The sequence below is a fragment of the Dendrobates tinctorius genome, unplaced genomic scaffold, assembly GCF_039654945.1.
Source record: "Dendrobates tinctorius isolate UK_male_01 unplaced genomic scaffold, ASM3965494v1 ptg000388l, whole genome shotgun sequence".
NCBI lineage: Eukaryota > Metazoa > Chordata > Amphibia > Anura > Dendrobatidae > Dendrobates > Dendrobates tinctorius.
This window is the reverse complement of record NW_027362054.1, coordinates 6866732-6884803: the sequence shown is the minus strand read 5'-3', so window position 1 is coordinate 6884803 and position 18072 is coordinate 6866732. Positions and strand designations below refer to the sequence as shown.

Genomic DNA, 18072 nt, shown 5'->3' with positions numbered 1-18072 from the left:
AAGTAGCAATCCTAAAAGACACTTTCCAGATAAGAAGCCAAACCAGAAACTCCAACTACAGACGTGTGTTTCAGGGCATTTGCTCATCATCAGTGCAAAGAAGGAGAGCTGAGTTAAATCGGTAAGAGGCTTATGATAGGGGGTGTAAGGGATAAAGCTTCTGATTGTGGAGAATGCAAAGTCAGCATAAGGATACTTACAGTATAACTCATGAAATGCTCCTCATAACCCCTTAATGACCGCCAATACGTCTTTTAACTGACGTGAGATATAAGAGAATAGCATTCCCATACAAGTGACAATCTAGTAGCTGTCAGCTGCACACTATAGCTGACAACTTGCTGCATCAGCCACGATCAGTGTTTGCATCGTCCAAATCTTTTTAACCCCTTAGATGCTGCTGTCAATAGTGACAATATCATATAAATGGTTAACAGAGTGTGGGGGCTTCCTCTTTATCCCCACTGGCACCCTAAGATCTTGATTGTGTGGTCCTGACGTTTGCCATGGCAATTCAAGACCAAATAGCGGCCTTAGAGCCTGACGGCTGTTGTAACCTGTTCAGAAGTTAGCGGCATTTAGGTGGTAAAAATACACATTTTCATTTCTGTCATGCCACTTTGCATTAATTCCTGAAAATCACCTGAAGGGTTAATAAACTACCTGACTGCAGTTTTCAATATGTCAGGGGGTGATGTTTTTAAAATGGTATAACTTTTGGGGGTTTTCCAATATATAGGACCCCCAAAGTCACTTCAAACCTGGATAGGTCCCTAAAAAAATAAATTTTGTAAATTTCCTTGATAAAATGAAAAATTACTGCTACATTTTTAAACCTCCTAAAATGCTAACAAAATAAAAGAACATTTTACAAATGGTGCTGATGTAAAGCAGACATGTGGAAAATTTTATTTATGAATGTTTTGCTGTGGTATGACTATCTGGATTAAAGGTATAATCATTCAAAGTTTGAAAATAGCTTTTTTTTTTTTTTTTTACATTTTTCTCAAATTTCTGATATTTTAACAAGGTTAAAGGTGGAAATGAACCTTATAGGGCCTTCAGTGTCCACCCTGGTATCTTTTTTAGAGTTCAAAAGATAACTACGAGAGGTTTTTCTTGCTCAGTCGTACCCAGTTGCCCTGACGAAGGTGATCCGAAACACCTGCCTCTTGTTATTGTGTCCAGGTAACTTATGATTCACGTGAATATATACCTTTGACTGTTGCCTGGACGTACTATGTTCTATTTAGTGCAATATATTTTCATTAGATATTTACCAGTATTGTAATGTGCAGCAGTGGTAACTTCAGTCTGTGTCCCTATGTGCTGTTTATGTTTTTATATTTTTATGGCACTTCAGCATGTTGGTTTGTACCTTGCCTGACCACTCTAATAATGCAATTTTACTATGAACATTAGTTGAATTTTGTCCTCCCCCCTTTTGCTATGTTATATAGTACAACTGGTCAATTATAGTCCGTATGTAATACATGTTGGTGGCATACTGTTTGATACCTATATAGATATACTTTAATTAAAATTGTCTGCCCCACATGTCATACATACCAGATTTCACTACCCTTGCTACTTATTAGAATGTATAGATTGCGGAATCCATCTGGTCGCTCCCGCTCTCGATTCAGGAACGAATCACACTCACATTCAAGATCTACCTCCACGCGATCCAATAGATCAAATTATGAGGAGGAAATTATACCCACAAAATCTCATGTCGGGGGGCACCATGGCTGCGGAGTCCTCCAGTAAAAGGATAATGACAAGACAGCTTACTAAAATTAAGCACTCTGGTGCCACTACATCTCAGCCCAATTCCCAAGGGGGACTCCAGGTAGTCAATCTATCCTCCCATACACTTACTGCCTCTCAGTTGGAAGTTTTGGCTAAGGGCCTGACATTTGTACCCACTTATCATTTTAATTATTTCACAGCCCTGAAGGATCTTAATCTCTTCTCGTGCAAACTGGTACTAAAAAAACTTCATAGTAGGAAACAGACACTTGAATTCATGACTGAGGTTGAGAGACAGGCACTCCATGACTTGGAGGACCTCCTGGAGGAACAGAATACACCACAGGCAAGTACATTTCCTTCTCATGTCCTCCCCAGATCAACTAGGTTTCCCCCCTTGTCTCTGAGCTCCAATGTAGAAATGTTTACAAAGTTAGTTAGTGATGATTTTAAGAAACTTTCCACTAGGCGCAAATATGACAATCTTACATATAAACAGCGCCAAGCCATTGGAGAACTGCAAACCTGGAAAGATGTTGTAATTAAACCAGCTGACAAGGGGGGGGGGGGGGGGGGAACATAGTGATTTGGTCTAGTTTAAAATATGAGGAGGCCTTCAGACAGCTAAGAGACAGTAATACCTATTCAAAGCTGCCTTTCAACCCCATGTCTTCCTTTTTGCGTGAGTTACAGATGATCCTGATGAAGGCTGTGGATAATAACATAATTACCAAGAAGGTCTTTGATGGCCTTATGGTCAGGTCCCCTAGTGCTCCAACATTCTATCTATTACCGAAAATCTACAAGGACCCACCAGGGCGCCAAATCGTGTCAGGTATAGGAGGTATTTGTGATTTTACATGTCAACTCATTGACTACTATCTCAAACCTTTGGTAGAGACCTTACCTTCCTATATCCGTGACACGACGGGCGTCCTGTCACGGGTCGATGGCGTCCTTGTGGACCCTCATGTTCTTTTGGTTACAGCTGATGTCGAGAGCTTATATACTTGCATCGATCATTCCCAGGGTCTGGAAGCGGTTCGTCTCTTCTTGGGGGCCTCCGGCCTGGAGAGCCCTTTGTGTGAGCTGATCATCGAGCTGGTGCGTTATATCCTCACCCACAACTTCTTTGTCTTCAAGGACGTCATTTATTTACAGAAGCGCGGCACAGCCATGGGCGCGGCCTGAGCGCCCTCATATGCCAATCTCTTCCTGGGGGCCTGGGAGAGATTCATTTTTGGCGACGGGGGCCCACAGGCCGCTTCCCATGTTCTGTGCTGGTATCGCTATATTGATGACATATTGTTGTTGTGGGATGGGGGGGGGGGGTCGCACCGGTTTCAAGACTTCATGAGGACGCTAAATGAAAACAATTTTAACATACGACTCACATATACTTTCAATAAATCCACAATTGATTTTCTGGACGTCCGTCTGAAGGTTGACATCGACAGGCGTATCCATACAGATGTTTTCAGAAAGCCAACGTCAGTCAATTCATTGCTACATGCGTCCTCAGCACATGATCCGGCCACCATTAGGGCTGTCCCGGTTGGACAGTTCCTAAGGATGAGACGAATCTGCTCTACAGGTGTTAGATTCGAGGCACAGGCCTCGGATCTTAAAGATCGATTTCACGCACGCAGCTATAGCTGCAGATGTGTGAAAACTGGGTACGACCGAGCAAGAAAAATCTCTCGTAGTTATCTTTTGAACTCTAAAAAAAGAGATACCAGGGTGGACACTGAAGGCCCTATAAGGTTCACTTCCACCTTTAACCATGAGTGGGAAAGTATGCGTACTATCCTTAAAAAACACTGGCCCATCCTGGAATCTGATCCGACCTTGGGATCTGCTTTAGGCACCTTTCCCAGTATCACATCTAGAAGATCTAAAAATCTTGTGGATCTTCTAGTAAGAAGCCATTACATCCCGGCTCCCAATAACTACCTGGGCATATATACCCCACAGGTCAGCTCCTTTCCATGTGGTCACTGTCTGGCTTGTGCCAATGTCCTAAGCTGCTCCACGTTCTCTTCTGCGGATGGCTCCAGAGACTTTTCCATCAGACAACAAATCTCCTGTGGGACTACTAATGTTATATACTATGCCACCTGTCCATGTCCCAGGATTTACGCTGGTCTCACCACCGGAGAGCTCCGGGTTAGGGTTCGGGAGCATGAGAGGGATATTAGCGCAGCCAGAACAGTGACCGATGTTAGAGAATTGAAGGCGATCCCTCGGCTCGTTAGGGCCCATCACAATTGTGAATCCAAATTACTGAGTGTTAGGGGGATCGAGGCTCTCCACCTTGGGATCAGGGGCGGAGATAATAAAAAACTCCTTGCCCAAATTGAAGCCAGGTGGATTGTGCTTCGACACAGTTGCACCTAATGGTCTGAACGAATCCCTAAGCTTTGCCCCATTCTTATAAAGATCATCTCCCATCTATTTTTGAGGCGTCTTTCATATTCCTCCTGCTTGACCCAACCAACACCATTCTACCCCCCAGTTTGGAGGATGTGTGCGTGATTTTATTTATATGGTTTTCAATCTGTTTTTATTGGTTTTTTTTCTTTACCAGTGATTTTGTTGATGTTTCTTCACTTCTACTCATCTAGCCCTGGTGGGACTCTGAATTAACTATTTGAATAAAAAGGATTCTAGATTTTTCTATACGGAGGACACAGACAATCCATTTATGATCTTCTGTGGAACTATTGTTGCATTCGTATCAGCTCTTATTACTGTGAATACTTTTGCATGACTTGTTTATATATGAATTACTGTTATCCATAATGTACTGCTGTTTCTTATGCACCTAATGTTGTACTCAACGAGTCCATTTATATATACATTTTTTCCTCCCTTTTTTCTTCCCCTTTTCCTTTATACACAATTCTCCATCATATGTCCCTACTACATGACGGTGACAGTGCGCATGGCGGGGTTTCCTCGGGGCTCTGTCTGCATCAGGGTGTCTCTACGTTGCTTGCGCCACACACGGGGTTAATCCCTGTGGTTGATGCCGTGCACGTGACACCTTAGATGCATGCAGGGCGTCTTTGGCACACTGCGCATGCGCCGCCTGGTTCACCGCCATTGGTCACATACAATCATGTGACCAAGTTCATGGGGTTATTTGAAGGTCCTTCTCAGACCCTGCTTTACTTCCCCTTGAGAAAGCGGCTGTGTGGCCGCGAAACGCGCGTCGGGGAGCCCCACACCCTCCTCCTGGTGTCCGCTGTCCCTCTCTGGTAAGCCTGACATTTTGCCTTATGGTCTACTGAGCGCTTGACTCACTTGATGATATTGAACGCTCGGTGCGTTCAGCGCTATTCTCACTCTCTAACCCAACAAAAATAACTCCCTTGCAAACATTGTCTGAAAATGGGGTGTCTGGTTTGGATAATTATCCAAAGTCATGTGGCTAGGTCCATTTTAGCGTCAATATTAGGCTAGTTTCACACTAGCGTTTTTGAGCGCAGCGACGGCCTGCGCACGACCGCCGCTAAGCCCCGCCCCCTGCCCCGCCTCCGCCGGCAGCTCCGCCTGCCGGCGCATGACGCTGCATGCGCCCTGCGTCCCCCATCTTTATCACTGGGGGCGCAGGCCGTGCGCAGTAAGCGTTTGGCGGCGCATGCGTCCTTTTGACGGTGCGCCGACCTGCGCCAAACGCAACCTGCTGCAGTTTGGTTGCGCCGGCGCACCGTCAAAAAGGCGCATGCGCCGCCAAACGCATACTGCGCACGGGCTGCGCCCCCAGTGATAAAGATAGGGGACGCAGGGCGCATGCAGCGTCATGCGCCGGTAGGCGGAGCTACCGGCGGAGGCGCGGCAGGGGGCAGGGCTTAGCGGCGGCCGTGCGCAGGCCGTCGCTGCACTTAAAAGCTCTAGTGTGAAACTAGCCTTAACTGTAAGGCTGTGTGCACACATTGCGTATTTGCTTGCAGAAATTTCTGCATCTCTTGGTTGCAAAAATGCTGCAGAAAAATATGTTGCGTTTTTGAATGCGTTTTTTTCCTGTGCATTCAATGGGTCAAAAACGCAGGCAAAAAACACAAAAAGAATTGACATGCTGCAGAAAGACGCACTGCAAATACTGACAGAAATGTACTGATCATGTGCACAATTCTTCAGGATTGTCACTGAATTACCTTGCATAAGTATTCCATTGCGTTTTTGAACCATTTACAGGTGTGCGAAAACGCATCAAAAACGCATTGTGTGGCAGAGCAACACGGGCCCATCTGGCCACAAATAGAAAATGCTCATATAGCACCCTACTCTTTGGAAAGCTTAATTTGGGCTACAGGACCCCTACCGATAGACCTAGCGCTATACTCGCCATACACTTTTCATTCCCTACGTATCTGGAGAGCAAATAGATTTCAGTTTGCATTACAGTCTCATCCTTCCCCACTTTTGAATTTATTTAATAATCCCACATTTCCCCCAGGGGTTATGTCCCGGAACCACGCATGGTGGTTTCAGAATAAACTAGTCAGACTGCAAAGTCTGACTACTCACTTTCAGTTAATGTCAAAACAAGAGCTTATCACTAAATATCAAGCACCAAGATCAGAAGCCTTCAGACTGGAACTAATTTTTCATTTTTTGCATAATCTAACGGTTAACTCCACAAATACAAAGCCTACAACTTTCGAATTAAAATGTCTATACGATCCATTGGGAAATGGTCTTATATCCCTTCTTTACTTTATTTTTAACCAACCTAAGGAATGTTTGAAGCTGAGGGCTATGGAGCAGTGGGAAACAGATCTACAAATCTCCCTTACACCACAAAGGTGGTATAGATGCTACGAAAATATAATGAAAGGTAGCAATCAATTTTCACTCACTGAAACATCCCGTAAATTGTTCCATAGAACTCACTATGTTCCTAGCTTCTTACACAATGTCTATCACATAATCCCCGGCAATTGTTTTAGGGGGTGTACTGATAGTGGGGATACACTCCACATGTGGTGGACCTGCCCAATAGTGAAATCCCTCTGGAAAGATGTAGTAAAATTAATCAGTTCTAAACAGGAAAGTGTTTCTGCCGCCGTCAGTATTACTTCTGGGGGACAGACCAACCAATACAAATAACAAGTCTTGCCGTCTTATTGACTTTATTACCATGGCAACCAGAAACCACATTGCTAGCAGATGGAAAACTAATACGCTATCAATAATGCAGGTGGAGAGAAGAGTCGATCTGATTAGGCTCTATGAAAAAATAGAAGCCATCAGATCAGACTCTTTCGATGCCTTCCAAAGTATCTGGGATCCTTGGATGCGGACACAACGGCGAGAACCTCTCCAGGATGATATCTATATAATGTATTGCTATAGGGGTTATTATCTACAACTATTGACTTCAAATCATATAGGTTATTGTTTCATGTCTTCTTATCTCGTATTAGTGACACTCACTATATCCTCCCTACCTCCCCTTCCCCCCTCCCATTAAACTTAGTATGTTAAAATTGTTGTTTTGCGAGTACGCACAGCTAAGGCTAAGAGGTCAAGGATACTACATAGGTTTTCATGCTCTCTTATGTGTCACCCCCTGCGAGGGGATCCTTGTACCCTATTGTGAATGTACTTCTTGTTAACAGATGTTTTCTTTTCAATAAAAACGTTGAAACTAAAAACGCATTGTGTGCACATGGCCTTAGAATTGCTACATCCAATAGGTGACATTACGGTTACCTCTTCCTCTCTGAAAAGCAGTGGCATACCACTAATAGCGACAGACCACATGTCCCGTGCCAGCGCTGGCTCCAGGCCCCCTGCCCGACTTTCAACTGTATCCGCCTACTAGATGCAGATACAGTTGAAAGTAATGAAGGAAAATGGAGCCGTCAGATAACACTCCCTCCGCCATCATGCTATATGGGGGGGGGGCAATCATGCTATGTGGAGGTCATCATATTATTTGAAGGGCTATGTGGGAGGCATCATGCCATTTGGGGGGCTATCATGCTATGTGGAGTACTACGCGGGGGCCATAATACTATTTGTGAGTCTATTATACTATTTGGAGGGTTGTTTATGGGGCCATCATGCTATTTGGAGTTCTATGTGGGGGGATATCATGCTATTTGAAGAGCTGTGGGGGGTTTATCAATCTATTTGAAGGGCTATGTGACGGCCATCATAAGATTTTGGAGGGCTATGTGGGGGCCCCATCATGCTATTTGTGGGGACATCATACTATTTTGAGGACTGTGTGGGGACCATTATATTGTTTGGAGAACTTTGTGGGGGGGCTACTTATTCTGTTTAAAGGGCTGTGCGGGGTCCAATATACTATGTGGAGGGTTGTGCGGTGGGCTATGTTGGGGGCCATTATACTGTTTGGAGGGCTATTATGTTTTAAGACCATTAAACAGTATGGAGGGTTGTATGGGGCCACTATACTGCATAAAGGGCTGTCAGTGCCACCATACTTTGTGTGGGGGAATATAGGGGCAATCATTCTGTGTTGAGGACAATGTAGGGGTCTTACTTTGCGGAGGGCACTGTAAGATCATACTACTGTACGTATGGAGGGAACTGTGGATTAATTCACTGTGTTTGAGGGGCACATTTGTTGGCATCATACTTTATGGAGGCCATGAAAGAGTTACCGTATCTTTGGGAACAAAATAATTCACCATGGATTTGTGTGTATATTTTAAAAAATGAAATTTGAAACCACAAATAAACTTATTGAGGAATATAGGCTTGATGGGAGGAAAAGAATTTGTCAGTAAGCAGCCGTAATGTCTGGTACTGCCTTGCCGCGGAGGTTGGCACCCTAGAAGAAACGCAAGTTGTGATGCGCCCGCTCAACATAGATTTTCCCTCGTTGTCCTTAAAACCCAACCCAAAATTCACTTATCAGTCAATGGGAAAATATCAATAATTCACATAGTTTGATAAAAAGCAAAAGGCTATGTACGCATGTTGAGTATTTGCTTGCAGAAATTTCTGCAAGGTTTCCGCATCTTTATGCAGCAAAATTGAGCATTTTTGTACAGCAATGAAGGCTTTTTTTGAGCTAAACATATTTGAAAAAAAAAAATGTTTTGTGATGTAATTTCTGGTTCAACACCTTATTTTTCATTCTGATGCAGTGGCATCAGGATAAATGGGATTAGGGCTTGGTGTCAGCAGTTGTTGCTTACATCCAGCCCTAGGTTTAGTAATGTAGAGGTGTCAGCGAGACACCATCAAAACTAAACTGGTAAGTAAACAGTTAAATAAACACTCACATTGTCACCAGCCTATGTAGGAGCGTTAACAGAATGAAGGAGGAATCCTGATCACATGATTCACGTGAGCGGGCTCCGGACCAGGAGAACACGACGCCACCGAGGAGATAGGAGAGAAAAGGAGGTGGGCCGGCATGCGCACCACTGGTGTGTAACAGATGGTAACTATAATGACTAGTAGTACACATGAAAGGAAACGCCAGGTAACCATGTATTGTTGATGTGGGAAAATAGATTGCGTGAACATGGTATGTTAAAGGGAATCTGTCACCCCTTTTTTCGAATATGAGCTGCCGGCACCGACATCAGAATCTTATCTACAGCATACTGTAATGCTGTAGATAAGCCCCCGATGTAACCTGAAAAAGAAAAATAGAGTTAGATTATACTCACCGGGGGGCGGTCCGGTCTTGGTCCGATGCCTCCCATCTTCATACGATGCCGTCCTCGTCTTTCCTTCCTGTCGTGGCTCCGGCGCAGGCGCACTGCTCTGCTCTTCTGAGGGCAGAGCAGAATACTGCAGTACGCAGGCACCAGATCTTTCCCAGCACCTGCACACTGCAGGACTCTGCTCTGCTCTCAACAGGGCAGAGCAGTGCACCTGCGCAGGAGCCACGACAGGCAGCAAAGAGGACGTCATCGCTAGAAGATGGGAGGCGCCGGACCGGAAGGTGACACCCATCAGACCGGACCCCGGGGTGAGTAAAATCTAAAGGGGGTTTTACACATAGCGATATCGCTAAAGCATCACCGATTTGGTGACACAGCAGTGATATTGCTAGCGATATCGCTATGTGTGATACTTACCTCCGACCGGCTCCAACGCTGATCGCACAAGATCGTCCATTTCTCGTCGGGCACTTCCTGCTGGCGCCGACGAGTGACACATGGACGGGAGGACGTCGGGATTGCCGCATCTGAAAGGTAAGTAACGACTGCTGTATCGCTGTGAGATCTGCCTGTGTGGCAGCTCACTAGCGACCATTTAGCGATGCACCAGCGATCCTGACCGGGTCGTATAGTGGTCGGGATCGCCGGTGCATCACTAAATGTAAAGGGGCCTTAACTTTTTTTCTTATCTTTCAGGTTACAGCGGGGGCTTATTTACAGCATTACAGAATGCTGTAGATAAACCCCTGATGGCGGTGCCGGCAGCTCATATTTGAAAAAAGGGTGACAGATTCCCTTTAAAGTGACGGTGCATTGTTTGGACATAAGATAATAAAGAGACAAGTATGATAAAGTGACAGTACCCATTATTATACAACAATGATGATAGCAACGAGGATTACATATTCATAAAATAGCAAACCGTAATTGTTAAATAAAATAAACAATCAATGGATAGGTAAATAAATAGCAGCTCACATATTTAAAGTGACAGTGCATGGTGCAAATATTTAATGTATGAATAGCATACATATGGGCTGCAAATGAAATGTGTGTAAATATGTATATGTAAATAAATGCAAAATACAAATGAATGAATGGGTAACATGTTGTGAAAATATACAAGAAAAAATGTAAAAATAAAATAAAAAATAATAGTTACCAAGAATGTGGGATAGACAAAATATTCAGTTGAGGAGAAATATGCAAACATATGGCCTGAAAAAAAGAGTGAAAAATAAAAAATAAAATAAAGACCTAAGTGAAGAAATAGATTAACACATAATTGACAAATCCGTTGTGTAGGAGGCGGCGATGTAGAGGATGTCATAGACAGCAGAAATCCCATTGGGGTGAGTATACTCATCAAGAGGAATGGATCTTAAATAAAGACAAATTAAAATTATTAAAAACATATAAAACATATGGATAAAAATATGACAGAAAATATGAATGAAAAGGGATCTGGGGATCAGAGAACGGGAGCGTAATTAAGGGTTTCATTGAGGCCTAAGGGTATGTGCACATGTTGCGGATTCCTGTGCGGATTTTTCTGCGCAGATTCTGCAGAATCCGCAGGTAATATGACCTGCGTTTTACCTGCGAATTTAGTGCAGATTTCCTGCAGATTTTGTGCGGATTTCGCCTACGTTTTTACACCTGCGGATTCCTATAATGGAAGAGGTGTAAAAACGCTGCGGATTCCGCACAAAGAATTGACATGCTGCGGAAATAAACCGCTGCGTTTCTGCACGGAATTTTCCGCAGCATGTGCACAGTGGTTATTGTTTTCCATAGGTTTACATGGTACTGTACATCAGAGAAAACAAAAAGCAAAAAACACAAATATCCTGAACTAAAAAGTAAAAAATAAACTGCAAATAATGCATAAAAGGAGATTTTTGTGTACTCACCGTAAAATCTCTTTCTCTTAGCCTCTAATTGGGGGACACAAGACCTTGGGTGTTATGCTTTCCGTCCACTAGGAGGCGACACTATGCTTAATCTGAAAAAGATTTGGCTCTGGCTCCTCCTCCACAGTATACACCCCTGGGCGGCATCCGCCTTACCTCAGTTTTTGTACCCAAGCAGTAGGAGGAGATAACAAATCCAACATAACCAAGCCTATAAACAAAGGCTACTATGTACAGCTCAAGGAACAATATGAGTACCCAACATAATAACAGCCCACAAGGGCAACAGGGTGGGAGCTGTGTCCCCCAATTAGAGGCTAAGAGAAAGAGATTTTACGGTGAGTACACAAAAATCTCCTTTACTCTGTCGCCTCATTGGGGGACACAAGACCTTGGGACGTCCCAAAGCAGTCCCTGGGTGGGAAGCAATGGACGAATATTGTGCTGACAGGTCCCTAGACTTGGGACACTGCCGCCTGCAGTACCCGTCTACCCAGACTCGCTTCCACTGAGGACTGAGTATGCACACTGTATTGTTTTGTAAACGTGTGTAAGCTAGTCCAAGTGACCGCTTTACACACGTGTTGTGCTGAAGCCTGGCATCGAATGGCCCAGGAGGCTCCTACCGCCCGTGTGGAATGTGCCGTGATACCGGCCGGAATAGGAGAATTGTTTAGGCGGTAGGCGTCATGGATGGTGGACCTGATCCACCTGGCAAGGGTAGCTTTTGAAGCCGGTAAACCCCTGCGAATGCCTTCTGGAATAAGGAAAAAAAAGGAATCAGACTTCCGGAAGGGTGGAGTCCTAGACACACACATACGCAATGCCCTGGCAAGGTCAAGAGTATGCAGGGCCCTCTCCACTCTATGAACCGGAGCCGGGCAAAGGGTCGGTAATGAGATGCCCTCATTGAGGTGGAAATCAGACACAACCTTTGGAAGGAAGGATGGAACTGTACGGAGAACCACCTTGTCCTGGTGGAAGAATAGGAAAAGCTGTTTGCAGGAGAGCGCTGACAGCTCAGACACCCTGCGTAGCGAGGTGATTGCCACGAGGAAGACCACCTTTTGTGATAAAACTCGAAGTGGAGCTTCCTTAAGAGGTTGAAAAGGAGGTGCCTGTAGAGCAGTTAGGACCAAATTAAGGTCCCACGTATCCAGTGGACGTCTGTAAGGAGGGACCAATCTGCAAACTCCCTGAAGAAACGTCCTGACTTGTGGTTTGTTAGCAATGCGCTTCTGAAAGAGCACTGAAAGCGCTGACACCTGACCCTTAAGCGATCCTAAGGATAGGCCGGCGTCCAGACCTGATTGAAGGAAACCACGAACTTTCGGAAGAGAGTAAGGGAACGGAATTCGCCCGCGAGAGTCGCACCAAGTAAAATACGTTTTCCAGGTACGATAATAAACTTTGGCGGAAGCTGGTTTCCGTGCCCTGATCATGGTTCTAATGACGTCTGGAGCAAACCCTGCCTGGGTTAAAACCCAGGTTTCAAGGACCACGGCGTCAAATTGAGAGTCCCTAAATTCTGGTGGTAGAACAGGCCGTGAGACAGGGGATCGGGACGGTCTGGAAGACGCCAAGGGGTGTCTGCTGTAAGCTGAAGGATGTCGGCGTACCATGTACGTCTGGGCCAGTCCGGCGCAATTAGGATGGTCGGAACTCCTTCCTGCTTGATCTTCCTCATGACTCTGACCATCAGGGGAAGAGGTGGGAAAATGTACAGAAGCTGGACCTGAGTCCAGTCCTGAACCAGGGCATCCGCCCCGAGCAACCTCAGACCGCGTGTCCTTGCCATGAAAATGGAGACCTTGGCATTGAGATGAGATGCGATTAGGTCCACGTCCGGAGTCCCCCAGCGATAACAGATCCGACGAAAGATTTTGGGATGGAGACCACTCCCCCGAGTCCATTTCCTGTCTGATGAGGTAGTCGGCTTCCCAGTTGTCCACACCCGGACTGTGGACCACTGAGAGTACTGATTTCTTGTTTTCTGCCCAGCGAAGGAGACGCGCCACTTCTCTCATTGCCTGGGCACTGCGAGTCCCACCTTGGTGGTTCACATATGCCACTGCCGTGGCATTGTCCGACTGCACTCATGTGAGAGGCCTTCAGCAGATGGCAAAAAACTTTTAGCGCCAGGAAGATAGCTCGTATCTCCAGAATGTTGATGGGCATGGTCGCTTCTATTGGAGACCACGTGCCCTGTGAAGTAGGTGCACTGCACCCCATCTTGTTAGACTCGCATCGGTGGTCAGGACTTTCCATCGACTGGGAAGAAAGAATTTTCCTTTGGCCAATACGGGTGGTTTGAGCCACCAGTACAGTGATTTCCTGGTTGACTCCGTCAGTCGGAACTCCCTTTCGAGGGAGAAAGGGTTCCTGTCCCAGGATCTGAGAATGGCTAGTTGAAGAGGTCTGAGGTGGAACTGGGCAAATGGTACCACCTCCATTGCTGCTGCCATCCTGCTAAGGAGTCTCCTGGCAAACCGAAGAGATCGGCAAGGTATGTGGATTAACCTGCGAACTGCACAGCGGATAGCTTGTACCTTGTCCTTGGGAAGGTGCACCAGACCCCTGGAGGTATCGAACAGGATCCCTAGGAAGATCAGTGACTGACTCGGGAGTAGTTGACGACTTCTTAAAGTTGACTAGCCAGCCTAGACGAGTTAGTGTGTTGATCGTGATCGAGACGCTGTCTTCGCAGTCTTTGACAGTAAGTGCCTTGATGAGTAGATCATCCAGACATGGGACGACCACTATGCCTCTGGAGTGTAGGACATCCATGGTGGCTGCCATAACCTTGGTGAATGTTATGGGAGCCGTGGCTAATCCGAAAGGCAAAGCCACGAACTGGTACTGATTCTGCCCTATTGTGAACCTGAGAGATCTTTGATGAGCAGGCGCAATAGGGATGTGCAGGTATGCCTCTTGTATGTCTATGGAGGCGAGATATTCTCCCTGTTCCATAGCAGCAATGATGGATCGAAGGGACTCCATGCGAAACTGCCGAACTCTTACAAACTTTTTGAGTTGCGTTAGGTCCAGGTATTGGCCGAACGCTGCCTCCCTTTTTGGGAACCACGAATAGGTTGTAGTAGAGTCCTCGGAATCTCTCGTTTTCAGGAACCCGTATTATGACTCCTGCTTGAAGGAGAGAGAGACACTATTTTCTTGACCCACCTGTCCTCTGTAATAGGCAGCCAGACTTGCTGAAAGATTAAAAGTTGACCGCCTACAGGTGGGGTGTCTTCCGTATTTCGTGAGTCATGACGAGGAGAAATTCTGGAATTTCCCTCCTTTGGGCTTTGCCTGGCCTGATGTTGACCGCCAATTCTTGTCCGTCCTCTGTTCTGTCCTTTGGTTGTCCCTGTGAGGGGGAACGGTTGTAATTCTGTGAAGGACGTGAAGCGGCCTAGCCTGAGGAGTTCCGAAAAGACCGGAACCTAGCCTGGTTACGTCGCTTAAACGTACGTTTAGGTTGCGGTTGGGGAAGAAAGGTACTCTTACCCCCCGTGGCATTGGAAATCATCTTGTCTAATTTTTCCCCGAAAAAAATCTCCCACTGACGTACGGGAGATCCGTAAGAGGCTTGTTTGAAGACGCGTCCGCTTCCCATTCTCACAGCCAGAGGATACGTCTGATTGTAATTACATTCGCTGCTATACCTGCTACGCCTCTTGCAGAATCAAAAGCTGCAAGGCGTATGTAATCTGCCACCACCGCTATCTGAACTAGTTGATCGAACATCTGAGGAGCAGACTTTTGGAGGTTCTCCTGCAATCTTTTGGCCCATAACAGAATGGCCGTGGCTGCCCACGTTGAGGTGAACGCGGGAGCCAGGGAGGCTCCTGCAGCCTCAAAAATTGAACGAGCCATGCGCTCAACCTGCCGATCTGCTGTATCCTTCAGGGTTGAGCTATCTGGCAGTGAGAGGAGAGACTGTGCTGCAAACTTAGAGATAGAGGGATCGATTTCCGGTGGATCTGTCCACTTCTTGGTCTTTTTGAGAAAAAAGAGTATCTAGCCCTTTTTTACGGTTTTATTTACGGTTGGCGAATTTTTTGGCAGGCTGCGAAAAATGCTTATCAAGGATGTCCTGAAAGCTTGGGTGATCAGAAAAAAACTATAGGGACTTCAGGGGCCCCTCAAAACAGATCTTATGTTTTGGGGGTTCTTGGGGAGCATCGGATAAAACCAGCACCCGACGAATAGAAGTGATAATGTCCTCAACTAGCGCTGTATTGCTAGGAGGACAAGGAGCCTGAGAATCCTATGTTTCCTTTTCTGATTCGGAGTCACAGATGCCCTCTGAATCCTGCGCATCGCTGAGGCGTTGCCTGGAGGGAGATCTGGACCGCCGCTTTTCCATGCCCGAAGATCTCTGTGGAGATCTGCTGCGCCCGTCTCTGGAACGAGACGGTCTAGGAGACCTAGAATTACGGTGTCTCTGCCTAGAGCGGGACGACCGTGAGCCATGGGAGGACGTAGCTGAACGTGACCTATGGGGCCGTTCACTACTAGCATTGCCAGGGACTGCCTGTCCGCTTATAGCTGGGATATGACCCTGCATAGCCTGAAGCAATGTGGAAGTCAGCGTATCTATGGACTGTGGCATGTCAGTGGAGTTGAAACAGTGACAGGAGCCTCTTGGGGCACTGACCCAGCATTTTGGGAACAACTCTAGCAGTACGGTGCATGTTGCCACTGGGAAGATTGGCTTTGCAGGCTGAACAGACTGCGTGACAGCAGATAAACCTGTTTTTTTGTTTTTTTTTGTTTGTTTTTTTCTCTCTTCTTCTTTCGGACCTGGAGACCGACATAGTGCACTGAGTGCCGGCAGGTTATTCTGACCAAAAACCTTACAGGGGTGGCTATGCAGAGGAGCGCTATAGGGAACCTATAGGGAGTCTGCGTCCACAGCAGGATATTATCCTGCTGTGCCTTACCCCACCGGTGTGCTCCTAGATCCGGCGCCAGCAGAAAAACTTCGGTTCTGCGCCCCCTGGAGACTGTGCAGCGTTCTTGAGTAATATAGCAGCGCTGCTGTCTTCCATGAGGTAAAGAGGTGGGAGGGAGGAGGGGTGGAGAGCAGAAAAAGGGCGCGCAGCCAGGCAAAACCGCGCCTTCCTGGCTCGATCCGGCCCCTGTATGACGCTGTGCAGCGTCATTATCATCATCCAGGGGGGCAGGCCGGGGGCGGTAACAAGGGCGGCGGCTTCGGCTTAGGCCGAAGCCGCGGACTAAAGTACAAAATCCTGCCCGGGAAGGGCTCCAGAGCGCCGCGGTAGTCCGGAGGGGGGCGGAAAACGAACCAAAACCCCCCCCCGGATGAGTGCCATATCGCCCGGACGCCCCTATATACGCAGCGCAGCCCTGTGAAGGGTCTTTTTGACCCCTTTAGAGGGCTGACGCTGCCGCAGGGACAGGAATCCCTGCATACTGTGGCCCAAATATGACAGCCCCTGGCCCCATAGCAGACCACAGCAGTGCTGGGGCTACAATAAAGTTAGCGCTGCGAACGCAGCTCCTACCTGTGGCGTCTCAACCTAACATCCCTAGAGGGGGTTAGGGAGGGCGCTTCACCGCCATCAGGAGGAATTCTTCCTCACCTCAGCCTCAACCCAAAAAGCCCAGGGCCTGGGGAAGGAGGGGGGTTCTCGACCTCGAACCATGCACCCGAAGGGCTGGGGAGGGAGCGACATGGGGAAGAGCCATCTCTACCTCAACCGGGTACCTCTAAAAAGAGGACCGAGGAGGGAGCCATGTCGGGAGTCTCAGAGAGACCCTCTTTTCTTCATCTGTGTCAAGAAGAATCTTCTTATGGTGTGCCTCCTTGCGACACTAAGCAAAAACTGAGGTAAGGCGGATGCCGCCCAGGGGTGTTTACTGTGGAGGAGGAGCCAGAGCCAAATCTTTTTCAGATTAAGCATAGTGTCGCCTCCTAGTGGACAGAAAGCATAACACCCAAGGTCTTGTGTCCCCCAATGAGGCGACAGAGTAAGGTAATAATAATAATAAGGGTATTTAGTAAACATAATTTTGATCAAAATAATGTACAAGCCATCCCGCCACGTCAAGGCAACCCTTGTGGGACAGTCCCTACTCTAGTATTTAAAACCTTTTCACTTGCCAAGTGACGTGAATGTGAACAAGGATCGAGGGACTGAACCACTAGTAAAAGCTTAGGCAAGACAGGATGGTTTTCCCAGCTCAGAAAGAGGGTGGTCACACCCTTATATGCACAGAATGCACAATAAAATGAATAAAAAACTGGAGTCTGAACTGAGAAAGTAAGTTAACGTGTATGCACAATGTAAGTGCATATTAACACATGACCATTACACAGAGAAAACAAAAAGCAAAAAACACAAATATCCTGAACTAAAAAGTAAAAAGTATACTGCAAATAATGCATAAAGATAATAATAATAATAATATTTAGTAAACATAATTTTGATCAAAATAATGTACAAGCCATCCCGTCACGTCACGGCAACCCTTGTGGGACAGTCCCTACTTACTTTCTCAGTTCATACTCCAGTTATTTTTATTCATTTTATTGTGCAGTCTGTGCATATATGGGTGTGACCGCCCTCTTTCTGAGCTGGGAAAACCTGTTTTCCTCCCACATTCCAAAAACATACTGATAGGGAATCTAGATTGTGAGCCCCATCGAGGACAGCAATGATAATGTCTGTAAAGGGCTGTGGAATATGTTAGCGCTATATAAGAATAAAGATTATTAT

General features: G+C 46.4%; 1 protein-coding gene across 2 annotated transcripts in view; it reads right to left on the bottom strand.

The window, feature by feature from the left end:
* The window catches only part of LOC141076107 (protein S100-B-like), a 71204-nt gene that overhangs the window by 51294 nt on the left and 1838 nt on the right, over positions 1-18072 (bottom strand). The window contains exon 2 of one of the 2 annotated variants that reach the window (XR_012227416.1): positions 10573-10628. The exons of the other annotated variant lie outside the window; for it this stretch is intronic. The gene's annotated coding sequence lies outside the window, so the exon portion shown is untranslated. The remainder of the gene's footprint in view (positions 1-10572; positions 10629-18072) is intronic. 2 annotated transcript variants of the gene reach the window in all.